Here is a 14,749-nt window from a genome sequence, read left to right on the forward strand (position 1 = left end):
AATTCTGATGCATTGTTTGTAAAATATACAGCCACTTTGAAAAACAGCTTGGCACTTTCTTATAAAGTTAAACATCTATCTACTATGTAACTCAACAGTTCCTATCAGAGGTATTTGCACAAGAAAAATGACAACATGTATCCACAAAAAGAGTGTTTGTAGCAGCTTTGTTTATAATAGCTAAACAATGGAAAGAATCCAAGAGTCTCAACTGGTTAGTTGATACATTGTGATATACCAATACAACTGGACACTATTTAGCAATAAAATATACTATAGATATATGCAAAATGTGGATAAATCTAAAAAATAGGCTGAGTGATGGGGAGCCTGGGTGGCTCAGTGAGTTAAGCATTCAACTTTGGCTCAGGTCATAATCTCGCAGTTCACGAGTTTGAGCCCGGCATTGGGCTCTGTGTTGACAGCTCAGAGCCTACAGCCTGCTTTAGATTCTGTGTCTCCCTCTCTCTCTGTCCCTCCCCTGCTCATGCTCAATCTCTCTCAAAAATAAGTTAAAAAAATAAAAATAGGCTAAGTGAAAGAAACCAGACAGGAAGTATATACAATGTGATTCCATTTATATGAAATTATAAAAACAAACCTATACTTATAGAAAGCAAAACAGTGGTAACCTAGGGTCTCAACTGGGGAGAATTGACTTGAAAAGGGCAAAAGAGGAATTTTTGGAGTAATGAAAATGTTCTATAATTGTAGTGATTATACAGGTGAATTTGTCAAACTTATTGATCTATATGCTTAAAATGGATATGTATTATTGTATATTATATATCAATAAAATTTATTTTTAAAATCACCGGGGCGCCTGGGTGGCTCAGTCGGTTAAGCATCTGACTTCGGCTCAGGTCATGATCTCGTGGTCCATGAATTCAAGCCCCGCATCAGGCTCTGTGCTGACAGCTGAGAGCCTGGAGCCTGTTTCAGATTCTGTGTCTCCCTCTCTCTCTGACCCTCCCCCATTCATGCTGTCTCTTCCTGTCTCAAAAATAAATAAACGTTAAAAAAATATATTTAAAAAAAAATCACTGTACCAATGTAGTTGCTTTTATAATCAAAAACTCTATGATAGGTCTGTTTCTCTAGAAGTCATCACATACCATCAAATTTCTGTTTAGACTTATTGAATGCTTACTCTGTCAGGCACCATGCAAAGTATTTTGTATGCCTATCTCATTTAGTCCTCACAAGAGCTCTCTGATATCTCCCTACCTTACAGATGAGGATAGTGAAGCACAGAGACATTAAGAAAATTGTCCAGCGTCCAGTCATCATCGCGACACTAGTAAGAGGCAGAGCCAAGATCAAAATTCAGGTTTGTTAGACTTCATTATTCGCATCTTTCATCATCAGGCTGTGTCCCTCCTTCTTAGCACTTGCATCTTTCTTAATGCAGCTCTTTGGAGCTTTACTTACCAAGAATAAGCTGCATTATTAAAATACTAACACAAGCTTTAGCATTTGAGGGAGAATCTTTAGATGGGAAGAGATAGCTGACCGAGCAGACCTAATCTGATTCTTACAGAGTATATGTTTAGCACAACATGGAACATAGGAGGCACTCAATATACATTTGCTATTACTGTTGTTGTTCTATCATTTTCACTAATTCTTAGGATCTCTTCCTGCTGCCACCACTATACTGATATCCAGAGTCCACTGATCCCATTTAATGCTTTGGCCTCAGTCTCGCCAAAAACTCCTCCCTATTTGCCCCTTAGCCCAATAGAAATTGGCTAGAACTTTACAACAAGACTTTAATGCTAGTGAAGTACAAAAGGCAAATTAAGCAAAGTCAGTAACTAGGATAAAAACCATCTGACTTACAGGGCACCTGGGTGGTTCAGTCAGTTAAGTGTCATCTCTTGATTTCGGTTCAGGTCATGATCTCACAGTTTGTGGGATCGAGTTCCACATCGGGCTCTGCATTGACAGCACAGAGCCTGCTTGGGGTTCTCTCTCTCCCTCCCTTTCTGTCCTTACCCCATTCATGTGCATATATACTCTCTCTCTAAATAAATAAATTTAAAAATATTTTTTAAAAACTCATCTGGCTTACAAAATACATGTTCTTACCATTTATTAAACATTTACCAATAATGTACTATACAAAAAATGTAAGACAATGTGTACTGTGCCACCATTTCTCTAAAAAGAGAAGAACTCCTAAAAATGAACATGCATAGAATATCTCTAGAAGGATGCAAAGGAAACTGGAAATACTGTTTGCCTCTGTGAAAGGGCATATGGGGCAGGTGTGAACCAAGGTAATAAACACTGTGGGTGACTCAACCATATCCATTTTATTCAAATGCATCTGGAAAACTGACTTTTTCTCCAGGGATGGCTCTGATTGGTATAAATATGGTTCCATTCCCTTGACAGTGACCTGCTATGGGTGACCCAATTCTGTCTAATGAAAGGAGAGGTTTGCTGGAAGCTTCTCAGATTTATGCTTTCTCACTCTTATAAGTTCATAGGTCAGTTTTTCTCTGTCCTGTTGGATGCAAACAAGGAAGCATGAAGCCCAAGGTTTCCATTTTTCAAGTATAAAAGGAATTCAGCCTTAGGCTAAAGCCCATGGACTAGACAGCAGAGTAGAAAGACCGATAAAATCTGGGTCCTTAAAAATACTGTGAAGCTGCTATATCAACTAACTCTGAACCCTATCCCCATCTCTCTGGTAAGCGAACTAATACATTTCCCTATCATCCAAGCCAGTTTTAGTCAGCTGACAAGTTTCTGCTACTTGCAGCTGAAAACAATGAATGCAGATAAAGACATTTTTCCTTTTATATATCTCCTGTATTTTGCTTTTTAAATCATGTGCATGTACATCTATTTTAAAAGATTTTAAGAGTTCATTGTGTTCCAAGCATTGAGAAATCGCACTTAACAAAAATTCCCTTTAATCTTAAGGATGTGGAGTTACCCTTTATAGAGTTATATAGGTGGAATTATATGAAATTGACATATTTATATGTCAAAATGGTCAAATATTGGCAATTTTAATGCCTTTTTTTTTTTTGAGAGAGAGAGAGAGAGAGAGAGAGAGAGAGAGAGAGAGCATACAGGGGAGGGCCAGAGAGAGAAGGAGACCTAGAATCCTAAGCAGGCTCCAAGCTCTGAGCTGTCAGCACAGAGCCAACGCGGGGCTCGAACTCACAGACTGCGAGGTCATGACCTGAGCTAAAGTTGGATGCTTAATCAACGGAGCCACCCTGGTACTCCAAATACTGGCAGTTTTATAGTATAAATTACTAGCCATAGTGTTCACATGAAAGAAATTATACGCATGTTAGTACCAAGGGCATCACTCCTCCCATGCCAATGCCCTAAATATTCTGGCCCTCAATGAACTTTTCCCTTGGGCTTTCCCCAGTTGCTGGCTATTTTCATCATTTCTACTCCTACACTACAGAATTGATGGAGGGAGAAAGATAAGAGCCCTGTAAATCAGATCACCATATATTTGTGCTATCTACACAATACACCTGCTTTTTGTTTTTTTCTATTGCCTGACATTTCCTCTAGTAGCTATTTTATGCTTCTTAAAGAGAAAACCATGTATTCCGAACAGAGGTGCCCTTATATATCCTCACGTACAAGTTGGTGCATGTGTCCATAGCCCTCAGCATCCCTTCTCTTTTCCAAAAATCCTGCCCTCAAACTCTGCTCTCTCAATTGTCTGATGTTGGAGCAGAAGACAAATAGGACACTAATATGATATTGAATATTGGTTAGCTGTTACTGTATAACAAATTACCCCCAAATGTAGTGACTGGATAAACAATGATTATCACAATTTCTGTGGGTCAGGAAATCAGAAGCAGCCTAGCTAGGTGATTCTGGGCTCAGGGTCTCTTAACATCTCAGTCGCAATGTCGAGGCAGCAGTCATCTGAAGGCTTGGCAGAGGTAAATGGTCTGCTTCCAAGGTGACTCACTCAGATGCCTGCAAACTGGCACTGGTTGTGGGTGAGAGGACTCAGTTCTTCGCCATGCAGACTTCACCACAGGGCCGATTGAGTGTCCTTGTGACATACACAGCAACTGACCTTCCAGAACGAAGTAATCCAAAACAGAGAAGAGAGCAAATACTGGAGAGTCCGCCCCCAGTGAGGACTTCTAGAGCAAATACTACCCATCAGAGTTGATTGTCTTTGGGCAGAGATGGCCAGGCCTTTACACCCACCCTGCTCAGTCACGAGATGACGGCTTCTGGAAGCTGTGACCTTAGGAGGGGCATTTCTCCACAGCTCAGGCACACTCTGAAGGAACTGTTAGTTGAGACTGTTTGCTAACTGCACTCCCAGTGGCTGGAAAGCAAATCCTTGAAGGGGATCTGTGGTATTTATTTGTTTACTACAAGCTTCTGGTCCTTTAAAGTTTTTCCCAGTTTCAAAGCTATTTATTTTTTTTTATTGGCTCTCATTTTTTAATGAACATTCTATTAAAAATGTTTTTATGTTTGTAGAAAAACTGTAAAGATGGCATACCTCATATAACCCATACTCAGTCTCCCGATTATTAACATATTTTTATGGTACACTTATTAGAATTAATCAACCTATATTTATCCATTATTATTAGCTTAAATCCATAATTTATTCAGATTTCCTTCATCAGGTAATTCAGATTACCTAATGTCCTTTTCCTGTTCCAGCACATTTAGTTGTCGTGTTTCCTTGTGCTTCTCTTGGCTGTGACTTCTCTTGGCTGTGACAGTTTCTCAAACTTTCTTTGCTTTTGATCCCCTTGATGGTTTTTAATTCTTTTTTTAATGTTTATTTATTTTTGAGAGAGACAGAGACAGAATGCGAGTGGGTTAGGGTCAGAGAGAGGGAGACACAGAATCCGAAGCAGGCTCCAGGCTCCGAGCCATCAGCACAGAGCCCAATGTGGGGCTCGAACTCACAGAGCTGTGAGATCATGACGTGAGCCCAAGTCAGATGCTCAACTGACTGAGCCACCCAGGTGCCCCTCCCTTGACACTTTTCAGGAGTACTGCTCAAGTGTTTGGTAGAATGTCTTTCAGCTTGGATTTGTCTGATATTTTCCTCAAGCTTAGACTGAGGTTATGAGTCTGTGGCAGGAAGATTAAAGAGGTAAAGCGCCATTCTAATTACATCATACAGTGTAGATGACAAACGCTACCTCAGCCTGATGATTAAGTCAATACCAACAATGAGTCATGTTGATAGTATAGTATCCATGATATGATGTAATGAGAATAGCATTGGGAGCTATTTCAGTTGGCTACTGTGTCCCTTTAACATACCTCTTTTATTGATTTTTGGTTTTGTTTTTGGGTGTGGTTTCTTTTTTTGTTTTTTGGGTTTTTTTTGGGGGGGGGGTGTTTTGTTTTGTGTTTGAGCACTTTCTTATTTTCTGGCACTACAAAATGCTTCAGGCTTATCTTGTATATTCCCTGCTCCAGTCCTAGAATCTGCCACTTCTCTAATAGGCTTTGGTTCCTTTCACTGGAGGATGGCATTAGAAACTGAGATCTAGGTGCTAGGGGTGCTCATTGCTAATTGGGGTATGGTTGCTTCTAGGCCCTCCTAGTGTCAGAGTAAGGACATATGTGTGTCTACTTACCTGTGTATTTGCATATATCTACACATATTTTTATACGTAGTGATTTATATCTATATGAAGATAAACATGAGTCCATACGAACGTCCCCAACTCAAATCCATTAGTCCATAGAACATTCTAGCCTTCTTCCTTGTTTGTAACCTCCCAATTCAGCAATGAGAAACGTGGCTCAAATCATCCACCATTCATTTAGTGAGTTGTTCAATGTTAGTGTACTTGTATAGTAGTTTCAGAATTGTTAACATACACCCTATAAGAAACAACTGTATCAATTGGAGCACAGTATTTATTATGTGTTCTAACTTATGTACAGTTTCTTTTGACTTTAATCTACAGACTTCACTCATTTCCAGAGTTACTCAGGTAAGCACCTTTCCCTTCAGTGAGGACTTTTCATTCATCTGTAATACAGTTAGATTCCTTTGTCACACTCTGTGTTCCATCCTGGGATCCCCAACCTCCTAAATGATTTTTTTTTTTTTTAGTTTACATTCATTAAGGTTCCCTCTTTATGCGAGTTATGTGGGTTTTGACAAATGCATAATGTCACGGTTTCATTCCATATATGATTCATACAGCATCATGCAGAATAGGTTCACCATCCTAAGGCATCTTCGGTATTATACCTATTCAACCTTTCCCAAACCCCTTACAACCACTGATCTGCTTACAGAGTTTATAGTTTTGCCTTTCCCAGAATGTCACAAAAATGCAATCATACATTATACAGCCTTTTCAGGCTGACTTTTTTCAGATAGCAATATGCCCATACTTCCTTTTTACCTTTCATTCAATATCTAACTACTATCGGATAGAAACAAGTTCCTATAAAGAAAATTTTAAGAAGTCTTAATTAGGCTAGGATTCTTTTTGTGTGTGTGCACATTTTGAAGGTTTTGATCCATATTGATGTTTTACAGGAAGGCTCTCTACACTCTTGCCACTATTGAGTTTCAGTTTGGTTTTTTTTTTTAAGTTTTTATTTAAATCCCAGTTAGTTAACATACAGTGTTATATTAGTTTCAGGTGTACCATATAGCAAATCAATACTTCCATACATCATCACTGGGTATCACTGTTAAAAATCTTTGCCATTTTCATAGTAACGAATGACAGTTTGTAGTTTTTTAAATTTATGTTTTTGTAGTTTTTTAAATTTAAATTTCTATGACAATTAGTGGTTGAATTTTTAAAATATTTTTATTAGCCATTATTTTCTTTCTTTGTAAATTTTCTACTTGTATTGTTTGCCTATTATTTCCATAAGGAGTACTTAACTTTTTTATTGAATCATAGAAGTTTTTATGCATGAAGGGTATCAACCATTGTTATAGATATATAAAACATCTTTCTGGCTACAAAATAGTCCATTGTATCAGTGCATCAAAATTTCGTAATCATTCTCTGATTATTGAATGTTAGGTTGTTTCCATGTTTTTTTTTTCTTTTTACTCTTTCCTTCATCTCTCCTTCCTTTTATTCTTCATTCCTGCTATTATAAAAAACACAATAAACATCTTTGCACACATGTGTCTAAATTTGTAATTATTTCCTTAAGAGATGTTCCTGGAAGTGAAATTACTGGATGTAAGAATATGAATATTTAAAAAATTTTGATATATAGAGTTATTTTTCAGAAAGAACCAACCATTTTATATTCCCATTACTAATATATTGGGGTCCCCAGGCCAAGACACTTTCATAAAGACAAATGTTTCCTTAAAAACAGAACAACCATATGTTCCAGCAATTTCACTCCTGGGTATGTATCCAAAGGAAATGAAAACAGGATATTAAAGAGATATCTGCACCCCCCCCCCATTAATTACAGCATTACGCACAACCGCCAACATATGGAAACAATCTAAGTGTTCACCAGTGAGGAATGGATAAAGAAGATGTGTAAATATATATATACTATATATATAAATATTAATAGAATATCATTCAGCAATGACAAACAAGCAAATCCTGCCATTGCAACAATATCAAAGGACTGTAAGGGCCATATGCTAAGTGAGATAAGTCAGGCAAAGACAGATAATGTATGACATTACTTATATATGGAATTTAAAAATGCCGAACTCACAAAAACAGAGAGTAGAATTGTGGTTACCAGGGGTGGGGGAATTGGGGAGATGTTGTTTAAGAGTACAAACTTGCAACCAGTGGATAAATAGGTCCTGGAGATCTAATGCACAGCATAGTAGTTATATGCGAAAATACTGAATTATAAACATCAAAGTTACTAAGAGTTCCATCTTAATTGTTCCCACCACAAAAAAGAAATGATAATTATGTGACATGATAGAGCTATCAGATAAAGCTACAGTGGTAATCATATTGCAATACATAAATGAATCAAATTAACACATTGTACACCTTAAACTTACACAATGTTATATGTCAATTATACCTCAATAAAAATAAAATTTTAAAAATAGAAGACAAATTATTCCCTTTGCACATACCCGGCACTGCCCAAGGGATGCCCTTCTTTAAGCCTGTTCAGATAAATCCAGAAGTCCTACAGTGGTCTTTTCAATTAGCATGTGTAATTAAGAACTTGTATTGACAGACCTACGGCTGCTTATTACAAGATTCATTCTATTCCATTTTCACCATTTTTTAGAACTTCCACATAAGCCACAAAAGTATTGTGAATTGAAAAGGGACATACTGACAGCAAACAACAGCATACTTGTTAAATATACTTGTCTAGGAAAGATATAGCCTAAGAAATAATTAAAGAAATTCAATCCTAGTGCTGAGAAACACAAAGTTTCTAGCATTCTTCTGTAGAATTGTCATGTTAGATAATGACCTTTTGTGACTAAACATTTGTGGAATCGTTGAATAGTAGTCAAAGGATTTATATTTATATACAGGTTGTTTCTTATTAATGCTCTTCTACTTATTTCTTCAAGGAAATAGTACTCGATTTATGACATTTCTTATATAAGTAGAACTATGACCTCAATATAGAAACACAATGAAAAGGAGAAATGAGAAAGGAGAAAGAAAGAGCAAAAAGTTCTTACCAAATATTCTCCCGTACCAGATTATTTTTTCCTTTTTTTTTTTTTTTTTTTTTTTTTAAGTAAGCTCTATACACAATGCGGCGCTGGAACCCATGACCCTGAGATCAAGAGCCACATGTTCTACTGACTGAGCCAGCCAGGCACCACTTTCTATACTGAATTTTTAATCATACCTAAAATTTCCCTGCTTACAAAGTTTTCTGTATATTTTAGATAACCTCACAAAATTATGTAAATATGCTTTAGCAAGACGTCAACGCTGGCTTACTGTAGAAACACAATCTAAGCATTGCCTAGAACCATGAAATTCTGTCTCAATTGTCAGATATAATAATAATTACTATCTGTTAGGATCTTACTATAGGATCTAGTAGGTGCTATCCGCACATTCTCAGTCATCACAGCAATTGTGAAATGGGCTTACCAAAAGCAAGATCTGAGACAAGAAATTACGTGCAAATAGACTATTTGGAAGGTGATCCCAGGAAGCACAAGGGAGGTAGCAGGAAAAGTGAGACAAGTAGGTGAGAAAAGCCAATACAGGGTTTATTAATAAGCTGGTTACCACTGTGGGGCTCAATCCAATTGGAGACACACTGAGGAGCTTGTTAATGTGCCCCAAATTGCCCCGCTGAGAGTCAGGAAGATTCTCTCTCACTGGTGAAGGTTTGCACTTGGGGACATTAACTCCTTGTACTTCTGGGCTGTCCAAGTCCCTGGGCACCAGAAAAAGCCCAAGAGCAGTGAAAGAGATGGAAGCAGCCCAGAGGCGGGCAGCTGACAGGGCATGGGAGCTATCCCATGCAGCAGCAGTGGGCTGAGGGGCAATGGAGCATGGCATTGACAGTGTCAGTGTATTAACCTGTTTTTTTTTAACATGAAATTTATTGTCACATTGGTTTCCATACAACACCCAGTGCTCATCGCAACATTAACTTGGTTTTAAAGTTAATAAACTAGAATTCAGAAAGATTACCTGCCTAAGGTTACATTGCAGGTAAGGGGCAGACCAGGGATCCGTTTAGTGCGACTACAATCCTATGCTCATTACTACTCCTACAACATGTTAATGTTGTAGGCACACCCTGAAGATTATAGAATTAATTACAGAAATTTGGAGCCAGGAAGTACATTAGAGATTCTTGAGTCTGTTTCCCAGGGTAAGGAATCAGGATGCTGCATTAACTTGTGAGTTGAGGTGATAGAGCTGGATGGTTTCAGAGTAGGACCTAGAACCAACACCTGAGACTTCCATACAGTTTCCTTCCACTATAATGCACAGCCCTTTTTGAAATTTATTTAACTCATTGAGAAAATAAAAAGATACATATTTATTTTTATCACAAATATAATATACGTTCCATTTGGAAGTTAAAATTACAGAATGGCCTCATTTCTTCTAAATAGTATCATGAGTCCTGCCTGATGGAATCCTAAAGATTATTACGTATTTGATTAGTTCTCTTCGTGTTGCCTGATACTTTCTCTCCTATAAAGTAATTTCCTAAATAAAAGTAGTAAAGCTGAAATTAAATAAGCAATCAAAAATAAATGAGCTACTTATTCGTTATGGTCTCTAGGAACCACTTTGAATGAAATAAAGTGTTATTCAATTAGCAAACTGAAAATTGTCTACATAATTTTGTTCATGTTTGCCATTTCCTCAAGGTGCTATGAACAGAGACTCCTATAGTTTTAAAATATTAGGAAAATAACATAAGACATTTTCTCTAGTGTAAAGGCACTCTATAAAGACCTGTCGTAAGACTCTAACGGCAATCTTTTAAAATGAGAAAAAATTCCATTCAAATCTGACACTATGAGGACCCCACTGGTTAAGGGCTCAGTCTCACAAGACTGCCCCCACTTGGCAAACATCTGCAAGTCCAGGGGGCCACCTGCACTAGATAGAAGAGGTTGACTACAGATTTGGGGCTTTCTATGATCTGTTGAGGTTTCATAATTCACTAGAATGAGTCATAGAACTCAGAAAAGTACTATACTTTTAATTAATTAATTAATTAATTAATTAAAGTTTATGTATTTATTTTTTGAGAGAGAAAGAGAGTGTGAGCAGGTGAGGGGCAAAGAGAGAGAGAGGGGAAGGATCCCAAGCAGGCTCAGCACCATCAGCACAGAGCCCGATGCAGGGCTCCAACTCACAAATTGTGAGATCCTGGCCTGAGCCTAAATCAAGAGTTGGATGCTTAATGGACTGAGCCACCCAGGCGCCTCAGGAAAGCACTGTACTTTTAATTACTGTTTTATTATAAAGGATCAACTCAGGATCAACTTTATTATAAAGGTCTGCCCCTTACCTGCAATGTAACCTTGGGCAGGTAATCTTTCTGAATTCTAGTTTATTAACTTTAAAACCAAATAGAAGTACATATAGGACCAGGTCTGGAAGAGGAAAGGTTGGAAGCCTATGCCACCCTCCCAGTACATTAACATATTCCCCAACTCTGAACCTCTAGAGTTTTTATCAAGGTTTCATTATTACATAGATATGATTGATTAAATCACAGTTATGTGTTTGGTCTCAGTCTCCCCATACAATTAGCAGTCACTACCCATTGCCACCTCCCACAGCCGCCAGTAACTTACTTTTCGTCTCTATGGATTTGCCTATACTACACATTTTGTATAAATGGAATCATATAGTATATGGTCTTCATGATTGGTTTCTTTCAACTAGTATAATATTTTCTTTTTTTAACTTTAAGTTTATTTATTTATTTTGAGAAAGAGAGTGAGGGCAGGCAGGGGTGGGGCAGAGAGAGGGGGGAGACAGAGGATCTGAAGCCGGCTCTGTGCTGATATCACAGAGCCTGACGCAGGGTGCAAACTCACAAACCGTGAGATCATGACTTGAGCTGAAACCAAGAGTCGGATGCTTAACTGACTGAGCCACCCAGGCACCCCTCAACTAGTATAATATTTTCAAGGTTCGTCCATGTTGTAGCATGAATCATCATTACTGCATTCCTTTTTATTGACTAACAATATTCCATTCCATTGGGATAGATCACATTTTGTTCATCCAGACAAAAATCATCATCAATTTGGTGTGTGACACTTGAGCTGTTGCTGTCTTCTGGCTATTTGAACGATGCTGGTATGAATATTCAGGTACAAGTTTCTATGTGACCGTGTTTTCGTTTCTCTTGGATATATGAGTAGGAGTAGAGTTGCTATGTTACATGGTTTCTCCATATTTAACCTTTGGGAAAATTACTGTTTTCCAAAGTAGCAGCACTGTTTTACTTTCCTCCCAGGAGTGTGCGAACAGCACTGGATATTATCTCTTCACCCATGAAGAAATGAAAACTCCTCCCTTAGCTCCATTTTTTTACATGGAAGTATAGTTGATACACAATGTTACATAAGTTTCAGGTGTACAACATGGTGATTTGACATGTCTCTACAGTAACACTATGCTCACCACAAGTGTACCTACAATCCGCCACCACACAATGCTATTACAATACTACGCGCTGCATTCCCTATGCTCTACCTTTTACTCCCATGACTTATTTGTTCCATAACTGAAAGCCTGTATGTCCTACTTCCTTTCACCCATTTTATCCATTTTATCCACCCCTCTGGCAACCATCAGTGTGTTCTCTGTATTTATGAGGTCTGTTTCTGCTTTTTTGTTTATTCATTTGCTTGCTTGCCCTAACGCCAATTTTTAAAAACCAGGGAAAAGATTTTATTTGGCCTGGTGAGGGTCAGTTCTTCCTTCCTGGCAGCTGGAATGCAAATGTGATGGATGGTGGTGGGACAGCCATCTAGACTATGACAGAAAAATCCCATTTTGAGAAACAGTGGCACAACGAGATGGGAGGAAATGGACGTATGATGATTGCACACTGTCATACCAACTCTGGGCTGCTTGTGGTCATGTGTAAAGAAAGAAACTTTTTTTCTTTTCAAATTTTTATTTAAATTCTAGTTAGTTACCATACAGTGTAATACTGGTTTCAGGAGTAGAATTCAGGGATCCATCACCTACATACAACACCCAGAGCTCATCCAAACAAGTGCCCTCCTTAGTACCCATCACCCATGTAGCCCATCCCCACCCACCTCCCTTTGTCAATCCTCAGTTTCTTCTCTATCTTTAAGAGTCTCTTACAGTTTGTTTCCCTCTCTCTCTTTTTCCCTCCTCCCATATGCTCCTCTGTTTTGTTTCTTCAATTCCACATATGAATGAAATCATGTGGTATGTGTCTTTCTCTGACTGACATTTCACTTAGCATGATACTCTCTAGCTCCATCCACATCATTGCAAACGTCAAGATTTCATTCTTTCTTAAGGCCGAGTAATATTCTATTGTGTTTTTTTAAATCTTCTTGATGTTTATTTATTGTTGAGAGACAAAGAAAGACAGAGCATGAGCGGAGGAGGGGCAGAGGGACAGAGGTGGAGACAGAATCCGAAGCAGGCTCCAGCTCAGAGCCTGACGCAGGGCTCGAACTCATGAGCTGAGCCAAAGTTAGATGCTTAACTGACTGGGCCACAAGGCGCCTCTACCACATCTTCTCTATCCATTCATTATTAGTCAATGGACATTTGGGGTCTCTCCACAGTTTGGCGATTGTTGATAGTGCTGCTATAAACATTAGGGTGCATATACCCCTTCAAATCTGTAGTTTTGTATCCTTTGGGTTAATACCTAGTAGTGCAATTGCTGGGTCGTAGGGTAGTTCTATTTTTAACTTTTTGAGGAACCTCCATACTGTTCTCCAGAGTGGCCGCATCAGTTTGCATTCCCACCTACAAGAGGGTTCCCCTAAGAAAGAAACTTTTATCTTACTAGGTCACTGTGACTGGTTTTCTGTCACTCTTGGCTGAACTGAATCCTAACCAATAATCGTCTACCAGAACGTGCTGGGCACCTTCTCTCTGGGCTGGGTACCATCCTACAGAAACACTCCGTGTGCCTTAACTCAGTGATCCTCCACATCAAACCAATGAGATAAGTGCTCTTACACCTACCACCTCCCTTCAGTTTGAGATAGAAAACTGAGGCTCAGGACAATTAAATAACTTGCCCAAGTTCACACAAATTACACACAGAAGACACTGCCTCCAGAGCTCATGTCTGAAACTGTCCGGCTGAGACACCAACAAATTAATGAACCAAGAACAAATTGACAATGATAATACTAAACTAACAGTAATATATAATTAATAAATAAGACAACTGTAAGCAGAGCCTCAGCTACCTCAGTTTACTCCTGATGATACATAAGAAATGGACTGTTTGAAATCGGAGGGAAATCCAACTATCCGCAGATGTGCATTGGCCAAGCATTTCTGTAGCTGCCAGGCTTTAGAGTAGAGAGTTAAGGGATGTGGCTCAGTGGATTATGCATCCGGCTTTGGCTCAGGTTGTGGTCTCACGGTTCATGGGTTCGAGCCCCGCATAGGGCTCTGCACTGACAGGAGCCAGGAGCCTGCTTTGGATTCTGTGTCTCCCTCTCTCTCTGCCCCTCTCCCGCTCATGCTCTTTCTCTCAAAAATAAATAAATATGAAAAAAAAAAGCTAGAGTAGAGAGCTCAGTTTGAATCTTTAGCACTCTGTTGATACGTGTCAATTGTAGTTTATAAACGTCAATTTTTAATAACCCATTTAGTAGATTACTAAGTAGCCCTTAGCCACCTGCAAAAAGAAGAATCACTGAAATTACACATCTTTCACATGTAGCGAATGAAGATATGCATTTGCTAAACTTACAGTCTGTCAGAAGGAGCTACGGGTCATACCTTGAGAATCATCCTTATAAAATGTTATATGTGAAATTAAGGCTCTTGCTTTAAATCTGCGGCTCTCTGTTTCTTGTTTCTTTATATTTCATATGTTTCTGCATATCTCATATGTATCTCATGTTGGTTGGAGATTTAAGATAATGAATGTTTTGAGGGACACCTGGGTGGCTCAGTTGGTTAAGCATCAGACTCTTGATTTCGGTTCAGGTCATGATCTCACGGTTCATGAGTGTGAGCTCTGTATCAGGCTCTGCACTGACAGAGTGGAACTTGGGTTTCTCTCTCTCCCTCTCTTTCACTCTCTCTCTGATCTT

This window comes from Panthera tigris, chromosome B1 (assembly GCF_018350195.1).
Source record: "Panthera tigris isolate Pti1 chromosome B1, P.tigris_Pti1_mat1.1, whole genome shotgun sequence".
Taxonomy (NCBI): Eukaryota; Metazoa; Chordata; class Mammalia; order Carnivora; family Felidae; genus Panthera; species Panthera tigris.